The sequence below is a fragment of the Emys orbicularis genome, chromosome 8, assembly GCF_028017835.1.
Source record: "Emys orbicularis isolate rEmyOrb1 chromosome 8, rEmyOrb1.hap1, whole genome shotgun sequence".
Lineage (NCBI taxonomy): Eukaryota > Metazoa > Chordata > Testudines > Emydidae > Emys > Emys orbicularis.
The window spans coordinates 56,299,829-56,322,434 of NC_088690.1; the positions used below are offsets into that span (position 1 = coordinate 56,299,829).

Genomic DNA, 22,606 nt, shown 5'->3' on the forward strand with positions numbered 1-22,606 from the left:
TAGATGTGCAGGTGAATGAGCCCTTGATGGTGTGGCTGATGTGGTTGGGTCCTCTGATGGTGTCGCCAGAGTAGATATGGGGACAGAGTAGGCAACGAGGTTTGCTACAGGGATTGGTTCCTGGGTTGGTGTTTCTGTGGTGTGGTGTGTAGTTGCTGGTGAGTATTTGCTTCAGGTTGGGGGGTTGTCTGTAAGCGAGGACTGGCCTGCCTCCCAAGGTCTGTGAGAGTGAGGGATCATTTTCCAGGATAGGTTGTAGATCGTGGATAATGCGCTGGAGAGGTTTTAGCTGGGGGCTGTGTGTGATGGCCAGTGGTGTTCTGTTATTGTCCTTGTTGGGCCTGCCCTGTAGTAGGTGATTCCTGGGTACCCGTCTTGCTCTGTCAATCTGTTTCCTCACTTCCCCAGGTGGGTATTGTAGTTTTAAGAATGCTTGATAAAGATCTTCTGGGTGTTTGTCTCTGTCTGAGGGGTTGGAGCAAATTCGGTTGTATCTTAGGGCTTGGCTGTAGACAATGGATCGTGTGATGTGTCTTGGATGGAAGCTGGAGGCATGTAGGTACGTATAGCGGTCAGTAGTATGCTGACTGGTCCAGATCCTCAGCTGGTGTCAAACTATTTGTGTTCCAGGGTGTGTGGTTCTCTCACACCCTCCCCCAAAGTCACCAACTTTTCCCAACCCCACTGCCTCTTGTTTCCTCGTCTCTCTCCCGCTCCTCTAAGGATGAGAGGATGAAGTTAGATTTTGCTCAAAAGCTCATGTGGTTTGAAATTCACAAGCAGTTTCTCCTCCGCTCCCCTTAATTTAAGCTCTTGTTTCCAAGGGAAATTTAATTCCAGAGCATTTCCCCCTAATTAAACAGAAGCCTGCACTGTGCAAGCAAGAAAGCTGGTTCTTTGCCATTAATTCTCGCCCTGCCTCTAGAGCTACCAGGGGAATACAACAAATGTGCAGGGTCTAGAGCTGAAAAACTGATCCAGAGCCCATTGAAGGCCACCAGAGTCTTCCCATTGGCTTTGGCAAACTGAAGGCCCACTCCAGAGCATGGACTGCAACAGGTTCAAATTCTGTTCTGAACGTCGAATCTCATCCAAAAGGGTGGGTACCCAAACGGAGTCCTAATTTCCTCGCTCAGGGCCTGATTCTGATCTCACTTACACTGGTGTCGCCCCATTGACTTCAGTGGAGTTACTCCTGATTTATGCCAGCATGAGAGGAGAATCAAACCCTTTCTCTCCCCATCTGCCCCCCAGTATATCAGTGAATGAAAACCCAGATGCAGCAGAGCACAGCTCATCTTATCTTCATTTCCATCCCCTGCTCGAGAGCGAATTAATTCCCAGACTTTGCTCAGCACAGCAGTTCCCTTCTCCTCTCTCATACATTTTTCAAGACATCACCTCCGCCACAATTGATCTCTAGCCTCAGCCTTGCATTGTGACGCCTCCCTCACCTACTCAGCTTTGCATGTGGGGATGGTTTGAGTGTCTTTACCCTCTAGGGATGTGCGGCGGGGGCTGGGGTGCGCAGTTGAGCTCAGAAAATTGCAGGTTCAGAAGAATGGGTTTTTTTCCCCTCTACTTCATTTTTATTTTAAAGGCAATGACAGAAAAGCCATTAGCAGCAAAGGCAAAAGCGGCGCGTTCGGAAAAGAAGCCACCAATTCCTTCTTTCCCTGTTACAAAAGAGAAAAGAGCAAAGAGGGAAAGGCAAATACAGATTTTTTTTTAAGAGCACAGACGGACATCAGCACAGACAGTTATTAGAAGGAAAAGCTCTTCTCCATCAATAGCCCATAAAGCGAGTCCAGCATCTAATAAGGACAGACACTTTTAAATGGAAAGAAAGAGCAAGACATTTTATAAGGAAAAAAAGTTTAATCAAAAAAGCTCCCTGAGACGCAGGTTTCATGCTTTAACTTATATTGTTATTTGGTGCTTCAGTGGCTGTAAGGCGATGGTTAGAGCTGCAGCTCAGCAGACTGATTTTCCCCTCCAATAATAAAACAAATAAAATAATAATAATTAATGATGATGATGATAATAATACCACCACCATCTTATGTGGCACTTTGCATCTATAAATACCTGTATGACTAGATGATCACAGTGGTCCCTCTTGGCCTCGAATCAACGAATCTTTAGAGCCCAACGCACTTTATGGAGATCAGTAGCATTATCCCTGATGTAGAGAGCTGGTCGGTAGCATCAAAAATACACTTTTGCCCCTGAAGTCTCACCCTGCACTTATAAGGAAACAAAGGACATTCTTTTCTTCCTCTGGAAAGACTCCCTGGGTGACTATGGAAGAGCCCCTGCATCTCTCTGTGCCTCAACTCCCCCATCTGTAAAATTGGGATAATAATACTGCCTCTCTCTCCCCCACCCCACTCCACTTTGCCTATGGTGTCTGCGTGGGGGCTGATCCAGAGCCCACTGAAATCTATGGAAAGCTTTAGACTGTGTAAACCCCTTGGGGTGAGGATGGTCTCTGACCGGCCTTGTGTACAGCGCCTTGTATAATGGGGCCTTTATCTTACTTAACTGGGGCCTCTAGGTGCTACTGAATACAGATAAATAATGAAATTCACCCAAAACAATGGCCTTCCCATGGGTTTGCAGAGTCTCCCAGAAGGTGCCCTAGGAGCTCTGGCATTCCCTCCCCTCCCCCCCGCATCCATCCCGGCTCATAACAACTCACACCACAGGAGTTACAGGGAACAGAGTTGTTGTGAAACGAGAGGGTTTACAGCAGTTCTGCAATGCCTGGCTCTCCAGCTGAGCTTTCCTTCAGTACCACCCTCCAGATGCTCGATTCCCTTCTCCTGCCACCCGCCCCACAGCCTGTCCCTAGCTGGAGAAACTAATTGGACTCAGCCCATTGTAACTAGCCTGCTTTGCTAACAGGGCTTTTCTCCACCTCACCCACGGGGATTAGCAGGACAACTACAATGGCTCCAACCAACCTTCACAGACACAAAATATAACTTGATAACCTACAAAGCCCGTCATTCTTTTTACAGCCAGGATCTGAGCACTACAAGAAAACTACAGCGATGTTCACAGAAGAGCCAGGGCTTTTCCACCAGCCTTTTGAGAACTGATTCACTCATTGCCTGGAGGAAAACAACCATCGCTTAGCCCCCAGCAGCACTCAGTTTTTGAAGCCCCTCTTAAATCAAGTATTTGCTTTTCTCCCACTCTGCTGCTGCAGGGCCGTCCTTGATGTATCATTGTTCCCAGCCTTACAAACTAGCTGGTGTGTGTATGCTTACTACTGCCCTCTGCTGGGTGGAACCAGCACTGCTGGGCTGTCCTCAAATGGAGCCTCTCCTTTAGTTTAAGCCAGAGAGCCCTGTGCAACTGGCCAGGGGCGGCTCTATGTTTTTTGCCGCCCCAAGCACGGCAGGCAGGCGGCCTTCGGTGGCACGCCTGCGGGCGGTCCGCTGGTCACGCGGATTCGGTGGCATTTCTGCGGGAGGTCTGCCGGTCCCGCGCCTTCGGCTGCCGCCGAATTGCCACCGAAACCGTGGGACCAGTGGACCTCCCGCAGGCATGCTGCCGAAGGCTGCCTGAATGCCGCCCTCATGGCGACCAACACGCCGCCCCCTGCGGCTTGCCGCCCCAGGCACGCGCTTGCTGCGCTGGTGCCTGGAGCCGCCCCTGCTACTGGCACAGGATGGCCCGCCTTCTGGCCCTGCTGTTGGTGTGACATTGCAAGAGGCCACAGTGTGCAGGGAAGAGACAGCTGTGATGCTCCTATACAGACAGGGGTCCCCTTTACCCTACCGGCAGAAGGGGAGGCGGCAATGGCGGAAACTCTTGCTACCTTGTGGCCTGGCCTTTTAAAGGGACCTTATTCCAGACCTTTCTGAAGCCAGACCCCACATGGGCAACATGCCCTGCCTTGGCTCTCTTTGTGGTAAGTCTCCCCCAATGGAATATAATACCGTAATCCACTTCCCAACCTTTGCTCTTCCTCTTAACCCCCCACTGTCAGGACCCCCATGTTGAACCCAGGCCTACCCTAGACCACATCCTTAGCCACTGCAGTACACTGACCCACCCACCACCCCGATCAACAGCCTTAGTGCTAGAGGCCTACAGACCCACAGCAGCCACGACCCAGGCACCTGATTGGCTGGGTCAGGCAGCACTCTCATTGGATACCTGGACTATATAAAGGCCCCACAGGCAGAGGAAGCTGTTTGAGCAATAGGCCATTGCCTGCTGATTGTTGCCTAGACCACCTTGCCACACTGCTTCATCTGACCCTGCCTTGCCAAATCACCAGACCTTGCCTCCCTAACCCGCGGATCCAGCCCCCTGGATTGGATCTGCTGGCTACAGACCCCTGAAAGATCTCTGACCATTGCCACGGACTGCCTCTGATACCAATTGACCTCCCGGCTACCCAACCACCCGCGCACACTTGACTACTGCTCTGGATTGCCCCCAAGACTGCCTCAGCTATTGGGCATTACAGTTTGCTCAGACTGCTTTAGTCTCCTTCTAGACTCGTCCTACCTGAAACAGGTATGGAACCCACAGGAGCCCCAGGGGATGCTGCACCTCCAGGAGCAGGTCACTCACTAACAGGCCACAATGGACCAGCTTTGGGTGGAAAACCACACACGGTGAGAACAGATCAGAGGACTGCAGGTGGGAACATCTCCTGCAGCCCCACAGGCCCACGTCACCTTCAGAACCCATGGTATTTTTATTCGAGTGCTACGATGGGACCCGCAATGGGAAGACAGATGCTCTGTCCCACAAAAGGGAATATGCCAGTGATCCTAAGGGCCTGAAAGAGCCTCCCTGCATCCTGTTGCAGGGGGACATGGAAAATTACAATAGGGTCCAAGGAGCAACAGGAAGGAAAATCAGTGGGGGAATCCAATCAACATTTAGATGTCTATACACAAATGCAGGTAGTATGGGAAATAAACAGGAAGAACTGGAAGTACTAGTACATAAAGTAAACTATGATTTAATTGGCATCACAGAGATTTGGTGGGATAAGTCTTTTGACTGGAATATTGGTATAGAGGGGTATAGCTTGTTCAGAACAGACAGGCAGGGAAAAAGGGAGGAGGGGTTGCATTATACATAAAAGATATACACACTTGTTCTGATGTCCAGAAGGAGGGGGGGAGGCAGACCGACCAGCTGAAAGTTTCTGGGTAAAGATAAAAGGCTTAAAAAAATAGGGGTGATGTCATGATGGGGGTCTACTATAGACCACCCAATCAGGAAGAGGAGATGGATGAAGCATTTCTAAAACAAGCAACAGAAATATCTTAAGCACAGGACCTGGTAGTAATGGGGGACTAACTAGACATCTGTTGGGAAAGTAATGCAGCAAAACACAAAAATTTCCAGTAAAACCTTAGAAGGTATCAGAGAAAAAAATTTTGTTCCAGAAAGTGGAGGAAGTAAACAGGGGGACAGCCATTTTAGACTTGATTCTGACCAACAGGAAGGAATTGATAGTGAATCTGAATGTGAAAGATAATTTGGGTGACAGTGATCATGAAATGATAGATTCATGATTCTAAGGAAAGGAAGGAGAATGAGGATAATGGACTTCAAAAATCAGATTTCAGCAAACTGAGAGAACTGGTAGATAAGGGTGCTTGGGAAGAAAATTTATGGGAAAAATTAATTCAGGCAGTTTCTCAAGGAGACAACATTAAAGGCACAACTGCAAACTATTCTGATGCAAAGGAAAGATAGGAAGAATAGTACGAGGCCAATATTGCTCCGTTAGGAGCTCTTTAATTACCTGAAAAGCAAAAAGGAATGCTACAAGAAGTGGAAACATGGCCAAATTGATAAGGAGGAGTACAAAAGAACAGCACAAGCAGGTAGGGACAAAATCAGCCCTTGGGCTGGACATTTTGGCAAGGCAAAGATCATTCGCATGGGGATGTCAGTCATCCTGGGGGCCAAAACTGCGTTCCGATGTTCATGCCTCAGGCCTTGTGACACCTGCGGCTGTACCAAAGTGCACTGAACTAAACCCTTTGGAATGTTAATGCCCATTGAGACCCACCCTGCTCGAGGCCTTGGGCTAATATTACAATGGACTTCATTGTTGAATTACCAGCATCTGAGGGATGCCATGCCACACTGACCGTAATGGATCAACTGATGAAGATGTATGCAGAGAATGAAGTGCGCCATCTCCCTACCTCTGAGGACACTGCTCATCTCCTCATCACATACGTGTTCCATTTTCATGGCCTCCCAGACCACATCACTTCAGACCGGGGATCCCAGTTCATATCTTGGTTTTGGCAGGAATGTTCCACCTGTAGGAGGAGGTGGATCTCCATGAATCAGCTGCCTACCAACCATAAACCGATGGTCAATCAGAGAGAGTAAACCAGGTGTTAGAACAATACTTGTGATGCTTCACAAACTACCACCAAAATGACTGGGCCTCACTGATTTCATACGCAGAATTCACGTAAAACAATGCAGATCTCACCTCAGCTAAAGTGAGCCTGGAGTTTTTTGTTTTGGTTTGGTTCAGGTTTTTTTTTTTTTTTTTGGTAAATTATGGCTTCTATCCCCATTTCCACTCTGCACTGCCCATAGCAGCCCCAGTTCCCCCTGCCTCAGACCTGGTTGGTCAAATCCATCAAACACAAGATGAGTTGAAACAAAACCTTGATGTGGCCAAGACAGCATACAAACATCATGCTGACCATCACCAGCAGGGGGGCCCTACATTTGCAGTAGGACAAAAGATATGGCTATCTCCTAACCACCTCAAGACAGGCAGACCTGTGCATAAATTGGACCACCAGTACCTAGGACCCTACTAGATCCAGAGGGGGCAGACACATTTCCACATGGCTCCTGACTCTAGACTCTTTGGGCAGCATTCAGCTCCCAGAAACAAACAATCCAGAAGCTGAAAAGAAAAGATGAAGTTGATTAAAAATTAATCCCCTGAAATTAACCCTGTAGGACCCAGGATTTCAAGGGCAATGGCATCTGAAGTTGCAAAGGGAGCGGAACAGGCTGCTGACGCCAAGATCTTAATTTGGCTCTTGCTGGATCGCTGAACCCGTTAGACTCTGCTTGCTCTCAGTTCTGACCAGCGACTGCCCCCATCACCCCAACCCTTGAAAATGGAATAGCTGCAGACCAGGGATGTCTGTGGTGAGCTGCCAAAGGCAGCTCTCTAATCCCACCCACAGCTGCACAGAAACAGCGGAGGCTAACGCATGTGCCTGTATATTCAAGGAGCACTTGCAGGTGTTAATTTTCATCCAGTCAGATCTTGGCCTCTCCCCCGATGAAGGGCCGAGTCTCTGACACAAAGTTCTGTGAAGGAATAGAGCTCTTGCTCATATTCTATGCCCTTCCCTCCACCCCCCAGCATCTTGTGACCTCTCCCCAGGAATTCCAGGAACAGCCTCAAGACAAGTTTTTAAACTTGTCGGGACCCATTCCCCCTCCACTTGCCCACCCCCAATGTCTTCCTACACCTGCCTACTAACTTCATGGCCCTGGTGCCCTCCTGAGGAGAAATTGTGTGGCTTCTGCAATGCAGGGCCTACCAGATTCCCACTGAGACTGGAATCATCAAAGGCCACATCACCTTTCTAATTCCCTTCCCCTGTCAATCCTTCCCTCCCAATTTTTTCTCCCCCTACCAAAGATATACCAGCCCATCAACCCTTCTCCCTCCCAAACCTGCTACAACTCCCTAACAGCTGCCTGTTGAAGACATTAATGATCTGGAAGAGGGGGGGGGGGGGGGGGAAAGAGCGTGTTAATGAAATCCACTGATGATACTAACTTGAGAGGAATTGCAAATAGTATACAGGACAGACAAATACACAGCTTTCAAGAGAAATTAGACACATGGGAAGGAAAATCGCAACATAAGATTTGCCTTGGAAAAATTGAAGTTAATGTATCAAGGAAAAAAATAATACCAAACACACATATTCAATGGGAAACAATAATGCTGAAAGTGCCACAGTGGGGGACAGTGAATATCAAAGACGATGTGATATGGTGGCAACCAAAGCCAGTGTCATTTTGTGTTTCATGCAGAGACATCACATCACAGAGCAGGGCAAGTAATAGTTCCACATTACATGGACTGAATGCAATTGCATCAGAAATACTGTATTCATTCTGGACACCTCATTAGCAAAAAGATAGACACAATGGAGGCAGTTCAGAGAAAAGCTCCACAAATGAGGAGCAGGTTGGAAGGGCTGACTTTATAAGGCAAATCAAAAGAGCTCATTATGCAGATTTTGGCTAAATAACCACTATAGTGGGGATACATTATCACAGTCCGCAAATATTCAAGGGTGCAAAAACCCCAAGAAAGGAGAGATGATTTAGTGAGACACATGGGGTATCACTAGGAGGAATGTGATGAAATCCAGAGAGACAATTTAGGGTATCAAGAAGAACTACCTGAGCAGGAGGTGTATTAGGGTATAGACAAAGAGCCAAAGGGAGCAGGGAAAATTGCATTATTTGGACCTAGATCTAGTTAAACAATAGGAAAAGCATTGTCTAACAATTTTATTAAATTTCCCCCTCTTCAACAAAAATTCTACATTTTGACACCCCAATAGCGGGTCAAAAGCTGTAAAAAATGTTTATTAATATTATTCCTATTTTCAACTTTGACAAGCCCTACTTCGGACTTTTACAAACTAGGTGGGACCACACAGTAGACAATATGCATAGGGAACACTCCTGGATTGTTTGGGAATGCACCTGAGGACCTAAGTAGCTCTTTTCCATTCCTAACTTCTATGAGGTCCCCATCCGTCCCCACCACCAGATTGCAAAATATTCTCAATTACTCCCAACCTAATCCAAACTGTCTGAATAGGGCAGGCTCCGGAGCTGACAGTTGCTCTCAATAGTGCAACTCTGGCTTCCTAACATCAGCTTCAGAGTTCATAGGTGCACAACTAGGCACACTGTCTATAGCACGAAGCTACCCAAGTGCTAAGACATGTGACAGCTAGAATCCAAACAGAATAAACGGCGGAAAACAGCAGAGCACACACAATACTGTGATTAATTTTCCAACAGCCAGGGGACAATGAGAAGTCATTTTTGTTACTTGAAATAGCATCTTAAAGACTTGCCACCAGAGTCTCAGTTGGTGTATATTAATACAGCTCCTTTAGCTTGGAGCTGTGCCAATTTAAACCAACTGAGGATCTGGTCCCTTCCTCTTCTATTCATCTCCACCAGTTTTCTCTGATTTCTTTTCTCTTGTTTTTTTATGGTTTCTTTTGAGGGTAAAGTGCAAACATAATTGGCTTTGCTTAACAATAATAAATTTCTGTAGCAGCTTATCCTGCCAAAACATTGCTGTCAGTGCATCAGCAATTGACGTCAGTGTACTTCGTTAAACAGCAGCCACTGCAGAGCCAGTAGAGGGAACATGGACAGAAAGGCCCAAAACATAGTGGCTATGTTTGTTGTCAATTTCACGGCCATGGAGTAATTCACTGCATGCAACTATCCCTCCTCGGGCTGCAATAACACCAGATCTCACCAATAAGGGAGGGATCCCATTGATTTCAATGTGCTTTGGATCAGGCCCTAAGAAGGGTGGGAGGCCTGGTAAGTACTTGGAAGGGAAAAAACAGTTCTGCAGGAGGCTTATGTTGGTGATTCAGATGGAAGCACTATTGTCTCAGGGTTAGCACTGACCCCATGTCCCTAGAGTGGCATTAGAGAGTGCTGTGCTGCTGGAGGGGGTGTTTATAGGATGAGACATAAAACCAAAATCCTGACCACTCCATGTTGCCAACTCTCATCATTTTTATTGCAAGTCTCATCATATTTGGCATTTTTTTATTCAAGCCCCAGGTTCTAGAGTCATGTTATTTTGTGTGACTCTCAATTTTCATTTAAAATAAAAACCAAGTTTCTAGCTGTCATGGTTGCACAGAAAAGCTGGAAAACATAACCCGAGTGCACCCTAAAGGCTCAGAGACAAGAGGGCCAAGAAAAAAAAATCCCCAAATTTATTATTTTTTAAAATCTCATGATTTTTAAGCCAGTCTCATGATTTTTGAACACTTGCAGTTGGCAATACTGCCATGTGTGCTCACTAAAGAGCCTAGTGTGCTTTTGAAAGAGAAAAGCTTTTAGCCCTAGCTTCCTAGCTAAATTCCAGTTGGAGTAATTGTATTGAGTTTACCAAAATATGCTCTGAAGTTTGTTTAATCTGGTATTCTTCTTCATTTCCTGTCCAAAAGTTTTGTGCTATGTTGAAATGTACTTTCAACAGCTGCTGCATTTCACCCCAGAGGGGGCTACATTTCATAGATGGGTGCAGTATTTCTTGCGTATAGATATGCACAGTATAAGAACCTGCATAGATAGGTTGATTATTATAATACCAACTGTAAATGTTTTAGGATCCTTTGGGATGGAAGGCATTAGATAAATGTTCAGTATCGTTATTACATTATTCAAAAGTGAGGTTTATAATCCAGAGGGGGCTATCACAACAGAGTTTAGTAATAACACATGGCACTGTCAGAACATGGTTTTAATTTTTAAACAGACTCCAAAGAAAGGACAATGCACCTGCAAAGTTATATTTCTCTTGTGTCCTAATAAAGGTTTAGGTTGGGATTTTCAAAGGCCCCTCAGGGAGTTACATTAAAATTCATTGAGATTGGAGCACCTAATAGATTTCTTTGAAAATCACACCCTTAGACGAAGGGTCAAATTTGCAAAAGTGCCAAAGAGATTTTGGAGCCTAAGCCCCATTTTCAAAAGTGAGCTGGGCACTTAGGCCAAGATTTTCAAAAGTGAGTAGTGCCCTTGAATGCCTCCATTTTGGGGTGCCCAAGCGGAGACGCTTGAAAGGGGTCTGATTTTCCAAGGGCAGAGGTTCAGTGCTTTCTGAAGCGCAGGCCCTTTAAGGTATCTCTGGCTGGGCACTCAAAAATGCAGGCATCAAACTCATTAGTGACTTCTGAAAGTCTTGGCTTTAGGCTCCTAAGTCAATTAGACACTTTTCCAAAATGTGACCCAGGTGCTCCACCTGCACACTGACAAGTGCAAAGTCACCAACCTACAATTCTCTCTTCTTCTGGGCCTGGTTTAAGAAAAAAGAACCAACTGATTTCGTGACCTTTTCTATCCAACAAAACAGACCTCTGCTCAGAGGCTGAGCCTTTGAGGACAAAGGGGGCTTGACATGTGAGCTCTCGCCCCCTGAAAAAGACACTTTATACCGGACACACTGACAGTCCTGTAATTGTGGCAGTGCTAGCGTGGGCCACTGAAATAGAGTCAAGAGGCAGAGCCCTTATTTCACATCATCAATCCCTAGAGCAACAATGGAATTGGTTTGATGCAGCAGCTGGGCTACTCCCGCAGATGCTGGCTTTATGTTGAAAGCAACCCCCTTCTACTTCCCTCCCCAGCGTTTACTGCTGGGCCGGGGAAGCTGAAGGAAAGGAAAAGAAGAGGGAGGGGAGGCCATTTGCTCATTAAATCCTGTTCTCCAGCAAGAACTGCAGGCATTTCTCCTCTCTATCTCTCGGGTAGGGGCGCTCCCATCTGTGCCTGGAGAACGGAACTGCTGCTCTGTACTGGTGCCAAGAGCAGTAATGCAAAGGAGGCCACAGGCCAGATCCTCCAAGAGGGACACCCCAATTTACACCAGCTGCGGATTTGGCCCCATTTCTCCTCCCAGAGGCAGCTCATTTAATACTGAGGGGGAAAAAAAGCTCAGATCATTTGGGGCAACAGAAGGAAAGAAACCCCCTTCCTACGTCTCCCTTTCTCGGCCCTATCTTGCTGCATAAAAAGAGCCAGTTAGAACCAAGTGGAAGCAATCCAATCAGTGGGGAGTATTTGTGTGAGGTCTGGGAGCCTGTCAGGAGCCTGCCCTGTGGTACATTGCACAGCGCAAGTGCCCAGTCCTGGGGAGGGGAAACTGTACTGGATGAAGAGAAGAAACGATCTGATCTCATTAATAACCCATCCTCGCCAGCAGAGAGAGTTGCTGGCTGCCTTCCTGGAGGCTGGGATTTTATCTGTTAGCAGCAGTTGTTCTGCTCATGCTCCTGTGCCATCATTCTCCTTGCCCCCGATGGTTCGGTCTGACCCTGGCAGCCCCTTTCTGCTCTATCAATTCCTCCCATGCAGGATTTCCTCCCCCAGAAAGGATGCTCGCTGTCTGCCAGAGATCAGCCTGGCTCAGCTGCGTTTCAAAGTACAGGAGATGTTTTAATTCTCCTGTCCTGGGGGGCTCTGCCCCTCTTCTCCAGTCTGATGTCAGGCTGTAGAGATTAATGTGTCCTCTGAACTGCCAGGGCTTTGACCCAGAGCACCAGAACTGTGACCTGGCGATTGTCTGGGGGCTGGCGTGAACAGGGACAGAGTGAACTGCTTTGCTAATACAGCCATATCAGACACAGCTTCCAAATGTCCCTCTTCAGAAAAAAGCATCTCAAAGTGCTTGACCAGACCTGCTGCATTTGGTAACCTGGGAGTGTGAATCCTGTTTCTGTCAGAGACTGGCACTCAGACAATTGTGGCAAATCCCACCACATGCCCAGAGACCGGACGAGTGCAGGGGGACGGGACTTCTACTGCACTCAGAGTCTGCGAGTGTGAATCTCTACAACAGTGCCTGCACAGCGGGCTGATCCTTCTCACTCAGCATCGGAGTAATGCCCACCTTGCACGGAGTGAGCGAGAGCTTGGCATGAGGATCCTACTCTGTGGGAGTCTGAATACCTGACCTCCCTAAGGAAGCTGGCGCGGTTACTGCTAAACCGATCTCTGTTATAGAATCGTAGAAATGCAGGGCAGCACGGGACTGTGAGAAGTCTGCAAATCCAGCCCCCGGCGTTGAGGCAGGGCCAACCAACTGCGTCCCTGACAGTTATACTACTTCTAAAAAGAGCAGGGAAGGACTGCAGGGTTTTTAAAAGCCTGAGGGCCAAATTCTACACCCCACCCAACCCCACAAACCTCCCTGGGAACAAGAGGGGTGTGAATCAGCCTGGAATTTACGCACATGATTCCCCCTCCCCCCCAGTAAAATACTTTGGACTAGGCAGGTTTGGGGCCAGTCTTTAGCTTTTTGGCGTGTGTTAGTATTGTCCTTTGCACAAGCGGAGGGTCGCTCTATCCCACATGCAGGCAAGAGGCCTGTTTAGCTACATCATCATGATCTAGCGGTGACAAATATGTACAGTCTGCTCTCACCGTTACCTGTAAGCGACCCCTCGCAATTACTGCCGGATTTGGTGGAACCGTGCACACTGCATGTGGAAATGAGGCTATGGAGCCAAAGAGAGGTTGGAGGGTAAGCGCATTGCAGATGTTCATCGCACACCCGTCCTGCATAGCTAATCCTGCTTACATTCACGGGGCAGTCAGTGCCACACAATATTAAAGACAAAGTCCCAAGCACATAAAGGTTTTGACATAAGGTGATGAGACAAAGCCAAGAAATTAAGACCTAAGGCTGACAACCCTTCCTGAACCTGAGCAGCTTTTGGGGGTGGGGAGTGGGGGCAGACAACCAGTCTGAATTAACAATAGAGTGACAGCCTGAACTTTGCGTTTCAGAGCTTTGGAAGGGCTCCTTGGCAGCCCTTCCGTTATGTAAACAAGGCCTTGCTGGGCAATGGAATTGAAAACCATTTGTGTCCGCGAGTCGCTCTTGCTGGGAATGTGTCGCATTATTTTTATATTGCTATTGCAGTAGCACTGAGGCACAGGCCCTGCCCCAAAAAGCCACAGTCTAACGAGATCAGGCAGGCAAAGGGTGGGAGAGGAAACAGAGGCAGCGAGTGATGAAGTGATTTGCCCAAGGCGACAGCAGCTCAGAGGCAGAGTCAGGAATAGAACTCAGGTCTCCTGAGGGTATGTCTACACTACGAAATTAGGTCGAATTTATAGAAGCCGGTTTTATAGAAATCGGTTTTATACAGCCGATTGTGTGTGTCCCCACATAAAATGCTCTAAGTGCTCTAGTCGGCGGACCGCGTCCACAGTACCGAGGCTAGCGTCGACTTCCGGAGCATTGCACTATGGGTAGCTATCCCACAGTTCCCGCAGTCTCCGCCGCCCATTGGAATTCTGGGTTGAGATCCCAATGCCTGAATGATGCAAAACAGTGTCACGGGGGGTTCTGGGTACATGTCGTCAGGCCCCTCCCCCTCCGTCAGAGCAACGGCAGACAATAGATTCGCGCCTTTTTACCTGGGTTACCTGTGCAGACAACATACCACAGCAAGCATGGAGCCCACTCAGCTCAGCTCAGCTCACCGTCACCATATGTCATCTGGGTGCCGGCAGACGTGGTACTGCATTGCTACACAGCAGCAGCAGCTAACTGCCTTTTGGCGGTAGACGGTGCAGCATGACTGGTAGCCTTCATCGGCGATCTGGGTGCTGGCAGCTGTGGGGCTGGCAGCCGTAGGGCTGCATTGCACCAGCCCCTTGCCTTTTGCCTTTTGGCAGTAGATGGTGTATTACGACTGGTAACCGTCGTCGTCGTACAGCAGTGGCTGGAACTCCGTATGTCCCGCATCCCCCCAGTCATATTCTGCTGCCTTCACAATGACGATGATGGCTATCAGTCGTAGTATGCCATTTTCTGCCAAGCGCCCAGAAGAGGCCGAGGGCGATCTGGGTGCTGGCAGATGTGGGGCTGGCAGACGTGGGGCTGCATTGCACACAACAGCAGCCCCTTGCCTTTTGGTAGAAGATGGTATATTACGACTGGAATCCATCATCATCATAATTGCAGTGGCTGTCGATCAGGGGCACCTGGGCAGACACGCTCAGTCCTAGCGAACAGTCTTGACGATGATGATGGCTATCAATCGTAGTATGCTATTTTCTGCCAAGCACCCAGTATTTTCTGCCAAGCACCCAGAAGATGCCGAGGGCTATCAGTCATGCTGCACCGTCGTCTGCCAGCTTAAGATGTAAAAAATAGATTTGTTCTGTATTCATTTGCTTCCCCCTCCCTCCGTGAAATCAACGGCCTGCTAAACCCAGGCTTTTGAGTTCAATCTTTGGGGGGGGCCATTCTGTGTGACAGTTGTTTGTGTTTCTCCCTGATGCACAGCCACCTTTGTTGATTTTAATTCCCTGTACCTGTACGCCATGTCGTCACTCGCCCCTCCCTCCCTCCCTCCTTCCCCTGGTCCGTCAGATACTAGTTTCGCACCTTTTTTCAGACCAGACGCCATAGCTAGCACTGGGATCATGGAGCCCGCTCAGATCACCGTGGCAATTATGAGCACTATGAACACCACGTGCATTGTCCTGGAGTATATGCAGAGCCAGGGCATGCCAAAGCAAAACCAGGACCAGCCGAGGAGGCGATTGCAGCACGGCAACGAGAGTGATGAGGAAATTGACATGGACATAGACCTCTCACAAGGCACAGGCCCCAGCAATGTGGAAATCATGGTGTTACTGGGGCAGGTTCATGCCATGGAACGCCGATTCTGGGCCCGGGAAACAAGCACAGACTGGTGGGACCGCATCGTGCTGCAGGTGTGGGACGATTACCAGTGGCTGCGAAACTTTCGCATGCGTAAGGGCACTTTCATGGAACTTTGTGACTTGCTTTCCCCTGCCCTGAAGCGCCAGAATACCAGGATGAGAGCAGCCCTCACAGTTGAGAAGCGAGTGGCGATAGCCCTGTGGAAGCTTGCAACGCCAGACAGCTACCGGTCAGTCGGGAATCAATTTGGAGTGGGCAAATCTACTGTGGGGGCTGCTGTGATCCAAGTTGCCAGGGCAATGAAAGACCTGGTGATATCAAGGGTAGTGACTCTGGGAAACGTGCAGGCCATAGTGGATGGCTTTGCTGCAATGGGATTCCCAAACTGTGGTGGGGCCATAGACGGAACCCATATCCCTATCTTGGCACCGGAGCACCAAGCTACCGAGTACATAAACCGCAAGGGGTACTTTTCAATGCTGCTGCAAGCCCTGGTGGATCACAAGGGACGTTTCACCAACATCAACGTGGGATGGCCGGGAAAGGTACATGATGCTCGCGTCTTCAGGCACTCTGCTCTGTTTCGAAAGCTGGAGGAAGGGACTTTCTTCCCGGACCAGAAAGTAACCGTTGGGGATGTTGAAATGCCTATCGTGATCCTTGGGGACCCAGCCTACCCCTTAATGCCATGGCTCATGAAGCCGTACACAGGCAGCCTGGACAGGAGTCAGGACCTGTTCAACTACAGGCTGAGCAAGTGCCGAATGGTGGTGGAATGTGCATTTGGACATTTAAAAGCGTGCTGGCGCAGCTTACTGACTCGCTCAGACCTCAGTGAAAAGAATATCCCCATTGTTATTGCTGCTTGCTGTGCGCTCCACAATATCTGTGAGAGTAAGGGGGAGACATTTATGGCGGGGTGGGAGGTTGAGGCAAATCGCCTGGCCGCTGATTACGCGCAGCCAGACACCAGGGCGGTTAGAGGAGCACAGCAGGGCGCAGTGCGCATCAGAGAAGCTTTGAAAACGAGTTTTGTGACTGGCCAGGCTACGGTGTGAAACTTCTGTTTGTTTCTCCTTTATGAACCCTCCGCCCCCCGCACCCAGTTCACTCTACTTCCCTGTAAACCAACCACCCCACCCTCCCCTCCCCCCTTCGAGCACCGCTTGCAGAGGCAATACAGTCATTGTTACTTCACATTCATGCATTCTTTATTAATTCATCACACAACTAGGGGGATAATTGCCAAGGTAGCCCGGGATGGGTGGGGGAGGAGGGAAGGAAAAGGACACACTGCAGTTTAAAACTTTAACTCTTATTGAAGGCCAGCCTTCTGATGCTCGGGCAACCATCTGGGGTGGAGTGACTGGGTGGCCGGAGGCCCCCCCACCGTGTTCTTGGGCGTCTAGGTGAGGAGGCTATGGAACTTGGGGAGGAGGGCTGTTGGTTACACAGGGGCTGTAGCGGTGGTCTCTGCTCCTGCTGCCTTTCCTGCAGCTCAACCATACGCTGGAGCATATCAGTTTGATGCTCCAGCAGCCGGAGCATCGCCTCTTGCCTTCTGTCTGCAAGCTGACGCCACCTATCATCTTCAGCCCACCACTTGCTCTGTTCATCCCGCGATTCAGCCCGCCACCTCTCCTCTCGTTCATATTGTGCTTTTCTGTAGTCTGACATTGACTGCCTCCACGCATTCTGCTGTGCTCTGTCAGCGTGGGAGGACATCTGGAGCTCCGTGAACATATCGTCCCGCGTCCTCCGTTTTCTCCTTCTAATCTTCACTAGCCTCTGTGAAGAAGAAACATTTGCAGCTGGTGGAGGAGAAGGGAGAGGTGGTTAAAAAAAAGACACATTTTAGAGAACAATGGGTACACTCTTTCACGTTAAATTTTGCTGTTCACATTACACAGCACATGTGCTTTCGTTACAAGGTCGCATTTTTCCTCTTATATTGAGGGCCTACCGGTTTGGTGAGAGAGCTCACTCACGCAGTGCCAGGCAACAGATTTCGGCTTGCAGGCAGCCATGGTAAGACACAGTCTTTTGGCTTTTTTAACCTTCTTAACATGTAGCGCTCATCTCCCATACCAAGCACCCGTTGGGTTGGCCATTTAAAATGGGTTTGCAATGTAAAAGGAGGGGCTGCGGTTTCCGGGTTAACATGCAGCACAAACCCAACTAACTCCCCTCCCCCCCCACACCCAATTCTCTGGGATGATACTTCACCCCTCCCCCCCACCGCGTGGCTAACAGCGGGGAATATTTCTGTTCAGCAGAGCAGGAAGGGGCACCTCTGAATGTCCCCTTAATAAAATCGCCCCATTTCAACCAGGTGACCGTGAATGATATCACTCTCCTGAGGATAACAAAGAGCGATAAGGAATGAATGTTGTCTGCATGCCAGCAAACACCGGGACCATACGCTGCCATGCTTTGTTATGCAATGATTCCAGACTACGTGCTACTGGCCTGGTAAAGTGTCCTACCATGGCGGACGGGATAAGGCAGCCCTCCCCAGAAACCTTTTGCAAAGGCTTTGGGAGTACATGAAGGAGAGGTTTCTGGAGATGTCCCTGGAGGATTTCCGCTCCATCCCCATACACGTTAACAGACTTTTCCAGTAGCTGTACTGGCCGCGATTGCCAAGGCAAATTAATCATTAATCATTAAACACGCTTGCTTTTAAACCATGTGTAATATTTACAAAGGTACACTCACTAGAGGTCCCCTGTGTGCCCTCAGGGTCTGGGAACACGCCTTGGGTGAGTTCGGGGGTTACTGGTTCCAGGTCCAGGGTGATAAACATATCCTGGCTGTTGGGGAAACCGGTTTCTCCGCTTCCTTGCTGCTGTGAGCTATCTACATTATCTCCATCCTCATCTTCCTCGTACCCCGAACCCGCTTCCCTGTGTGTTTCTCCAGTGACGGAGTCATAGCACACAGTTGGGGTAGTGGTGGCTGCACCCCCTAGAATGGCATGCAGCTCCGCGTAGAAGCGGCATGTTTGCGGCTCTGCCCTGGACCTTCCGTTTGCTTCTCTGGCTTTGTGGTAGGCTTGCCGTAGCTCCTTAATTTTCACGCGGCACTGCTGTGCGTCCCTGTTATGGCCTCTGTCCTTCATGGCCTTGGAGACCTTTTCTAATATTTTGCCATTTCGTTTACTGCTTCGGAGTTCAGCTAGCACTGATTCATCTCCCCATATGGCGAGCAGATCCCGTACCTCCCGTTCTGTCCATGCTGGAGCTCTTTTGCGATCCTGGGACTCCATCACGGTTACCTGTGCTGATGAGCTCTGCATGGTCACCTGTGCTCTCCACGCTGAGCAAACAGGAAATGAAATTCAAACGTTCGCGGGCCTTTTCCTGTCTACCTGGTCAGTGCATCTGAGTTGAGAGTGCTGTCCAGAGCGGTCACAATGAAGCACTGTGGGATAGCTCCCGGAGGCCAATAACGTCGAATTCCGTCCACACTACCCCAATTCCGACCTGCTAAGGCCGATTTTATCGCTAATCCCCTCGTCGGAGGTGGAGTAAAGAAACCGGTTTAAAGGGCCCTTTAAGTCGAAAGAAAGGGCTTCGTCGTGTGGACGTGTCCAGGCTTAATTCGATTTAATGCTGCTAAAGTCGACCTAAACTCGTAGTGTAGACCAGGCCTGAGTTGCAGTCCAGTGCTCTGTCCCCACTGGACCACATACCCTAGAGGGCACGGATGGCAATCAATAGAGTTTCTGCTCCACAGAGCTCCTGCTGGTGCAAATCCGTTCCATTGAAGTCAATGGAGCTAAGCCAGTTTACACCAGCTGAGGATCTAGGAGCCAGGGGCAACAGCAGTACACTACTGCCCCAAGGAAGGGGAACATTGGACTGTACATATCACCTGAAGCCAGAGAACTGTTTTCTCCAGCAGGGCTATTGCGCTGAAGCCAGTAGATACTTGCTTTATTATTCCCCTTGGTGTTCTCTGCTTCTCCCCCTGCTCCTGCCTCCCTAGCCTGACTTCTCCCCCTCCTTCCCAGCTCATCAGCTTCCAACCCTACTGGCAGGGAGAGGCCCTGCCATTCCCTCCTCCCCCCACCCCCCTCCGAGCCTTGTCGCCAGGGGAGTGAGATAGAGAGGCCAAAGGTGATTTTGACTAAGGGAAAACAGGAGAGAAAGAATCACATTGGCCCGGGGAACTGAGAGCGCAGCCGCCAGAACCAACTGGATGGGACGTGTGCCTGCCCACGAGGAAGGGGAAAGGGACTCTCCTCAGCACCTAGCCCTGGCGAGCAGTGCCAAGTCTCCATGAAAGGAACTGTTGTTTCTATCGCAAAGCATCATGACCCAAACAATCACAAAACCAACTCCACTGGAGCCCCCGGGTAACAGCGCTGCTCCCCACACGCTCGCTAGCCTGCCAGCTCCCATCGGCCCTGCCATGCACAAAGCAACAGTGGCCAGAGCGCGCAGCATATTGCAGGTCTGTGGACAAACCGTTACCACCAAAGCACTAGAAGCTGGGCCAAATTCATCTCTGGTGTATCTCCATTGCAGTCAAGGGAGTTACACCACCAAAGATTAATATGGTCCCTTGATTTTAATGGAGAATCTTATTTGTAGCTAACACTCTTGTTGGCGCCCAATGGGGATGTCACCACCAATGGGAAGGTCCTAGGGTTATTACTCCTATTCGAACGACAGGAGCAGGCCAGGTTCCTCAAGGGGCTGGAGAGGAAGGCAGGGTTTTTCTTCCCTCCAGTTTTAAGGCCCTAAAAAAAGAAAGATTTAGACACATCTTCGTAATAGCAGCATCCACAGTTAGCTTAAATGGGATTAAAAAAAAAAATCAGCCTGAACACATCCCCTCCTGTGCCAGGGCATTAGCCAGCTGCTAACTGAGGGGGTTAGGAAGAAAGTTCCCCTGCCATTATTCCATAATTGTCTAGTTGGGGGTTTCTTGCACTTTTCTCAGAAGCAGCTGTACTGGCCCCTTTCACAGAGACAGGATACAGGACTGGATGGGTCACAAGTCTGATCTGGCAGGGCTATTCCTGTCGTCGTATGAATGGGGGATTCTTAGGCAATCCAGACTGGCATCCTCCATGCGGTGTGGCCTCACATAGACGGGGCATGCGAAGTCATGCAGTGCGGAGGACACCATTTTGTTCTCCTAAGTGGTATCCTCCATGTGGCATGACCTTGCACATATGGGGCCTGCGCGGTTATACCATGCAGAGGATGCCATTTTGTATCCTCCATGGGGGCCAGATGGAATCGTCCGGCCCGCAGGCTGCTCGCTGGACAATACCCATCCGGTTGGGCGTGCCTTGCATACATAGACAGTGTATCACTGCGCTCTAAGGTGACTGTTGCACATCACCTCAGTGCTTATCAGACACCCCTCACTGTGACTGGGGCTACGACTCGGGGGGAGGAGGTCAGAACTGCAGAATATTTTGGAGATGCAAGTAGCCACTTTCGACTATTACCAAGACACTGGTTTCTACATTCAGCTCATAAGCAACATCATCAACTAGGAACTCTCTGTACTGACATGGGAGTAGCCACCACACAAGCGACACTTCAGCTTCTTCCTCCTTGCAACAAGCAATCCCTCATTGCCATCTGGAGCTGAGCCTCATCCAGCCATCTCACATCCCCAGCCAGACAGGCAGCGCAGAGACAAAGCCTTGATCCGGAGAGACTGTGACACAGTCCCAAGTATCCCCACTGTGCTGATGACACCTCGGGCCATGCTGCTGGATTGGTTCTCTGAGCGCATTCATATACACACTGCATGACAAAGCTGACAACACTGACCTCTGTGGGACTCTCTACAGGAGGGTGCTGGGGCAGATAAATTATTATCCAAAAGGCAGAGCAACTCCAAAGCAATCTCATCTGCTATGGCTATTCCACGGGATTGATCTGGAAGTAATGCATAATCCAGACTATTGAGAGCAAAGGATGGCTTTAACAGTGCATCACTTGATCAGTTAAATTTCTGTTTTAAAATCAAAGCTATTTAGGAATTCAAGGAGCTCAGAAAACTTAATGAACTAGTCAGCTCCTGGTCCCTCTGTCATTAAACACACACACACACACACACACACACCTCTCAACTGATTCCATAGAAATTTTGTTTCAAAACATTATCTCCTGGGCAGAAGCCTCCAATGCAGAATTTCAGATGAAAGCGCATTTTAACAGATGTAATCAATCATTGGAAATTGAAGGTTGTAAAAAAAAAGTGCTGATGCCTCCTTAACTTCCAACACTCTACCCACAATATCACGTCCAGCAGCTCTTCCAATACATTATCTCAACTCCTTGCAAACTTTGTTACACGCTATTGAGTTTTAGAATGATCATCCTCAAAAACCTAATGCACCTCGGATGGAAAACTGCTCCACCTCTTTTCTCCTCTCTGCGCGCCTTTGTTTTTTCTTCTTCTTCCCTTTAGCATCCGTATGTTGGCAAATCTTTCTGCCGCAGCGGGTGAAGTCCCTGCAGGGATGGCACCTGAGGAACTTTTCAAGTGGAGAGGATGCAGTTGCCATAGACAGGCAGGAATGAGTGAGTTGGAAGCAAATTCTCTAATAATAATAATAAAGTGTCCCGGTGCCCAGGCAGTGATGGAAGCCTCTGGTGCTTCCCCTCCAAAAAGTAGTCAGAAGTGACATTTGGGAAATTGAGAGCCAAAAGCCCATTCCCCAGCTGCTAGGAACTCCTAAGCCAGATACAACGAACGGCAAACCAGATCAACAACAACATGAACAGAGAGAGAGCGAGAATTTTGTTTAAGCAGCAGCAGCCCGAGACAGCAGACAAATGGAAAGTGAAGGGAATCAAGAAAATGGTATGTTTTCATCCTGGAGAATTAACCAGCCTAATGTGTGGGCTCCTGGGTTTGATTCGGCCTCTCTGGCACTGCTGAATGAGAGCAGGGACCACACACTTACAGGAAACATGCAACTCAACCTGTGCAAGAGTGCAGGTTTGGTTCCCAAAAGGAGTCACATGCAGGGAATTGAAGGGAGTGGTGGCTGCAGTATTTTCACACTGAACTCGTTTGTGTGTGCGCGCATGCACACACACACATACATATACACACACACTCCCCAAA

At 49.0% G+C, this 22,606-nt stretch overlaps 1 protein-coding gene across 1 annotated transcript in view; it reads left to right on the plus strand.

Moving 5' to 3' along the window:
• Nucleotides 1-22,606, plus strand: part of NMNAT2 (nicotinamide nucleotide adenylyltransferase 2) — an 84,640-nt gene that overhangs the window by 33,705 nt on the left and 28,329 nt on the right. The window lies entirely within an intron of this gene.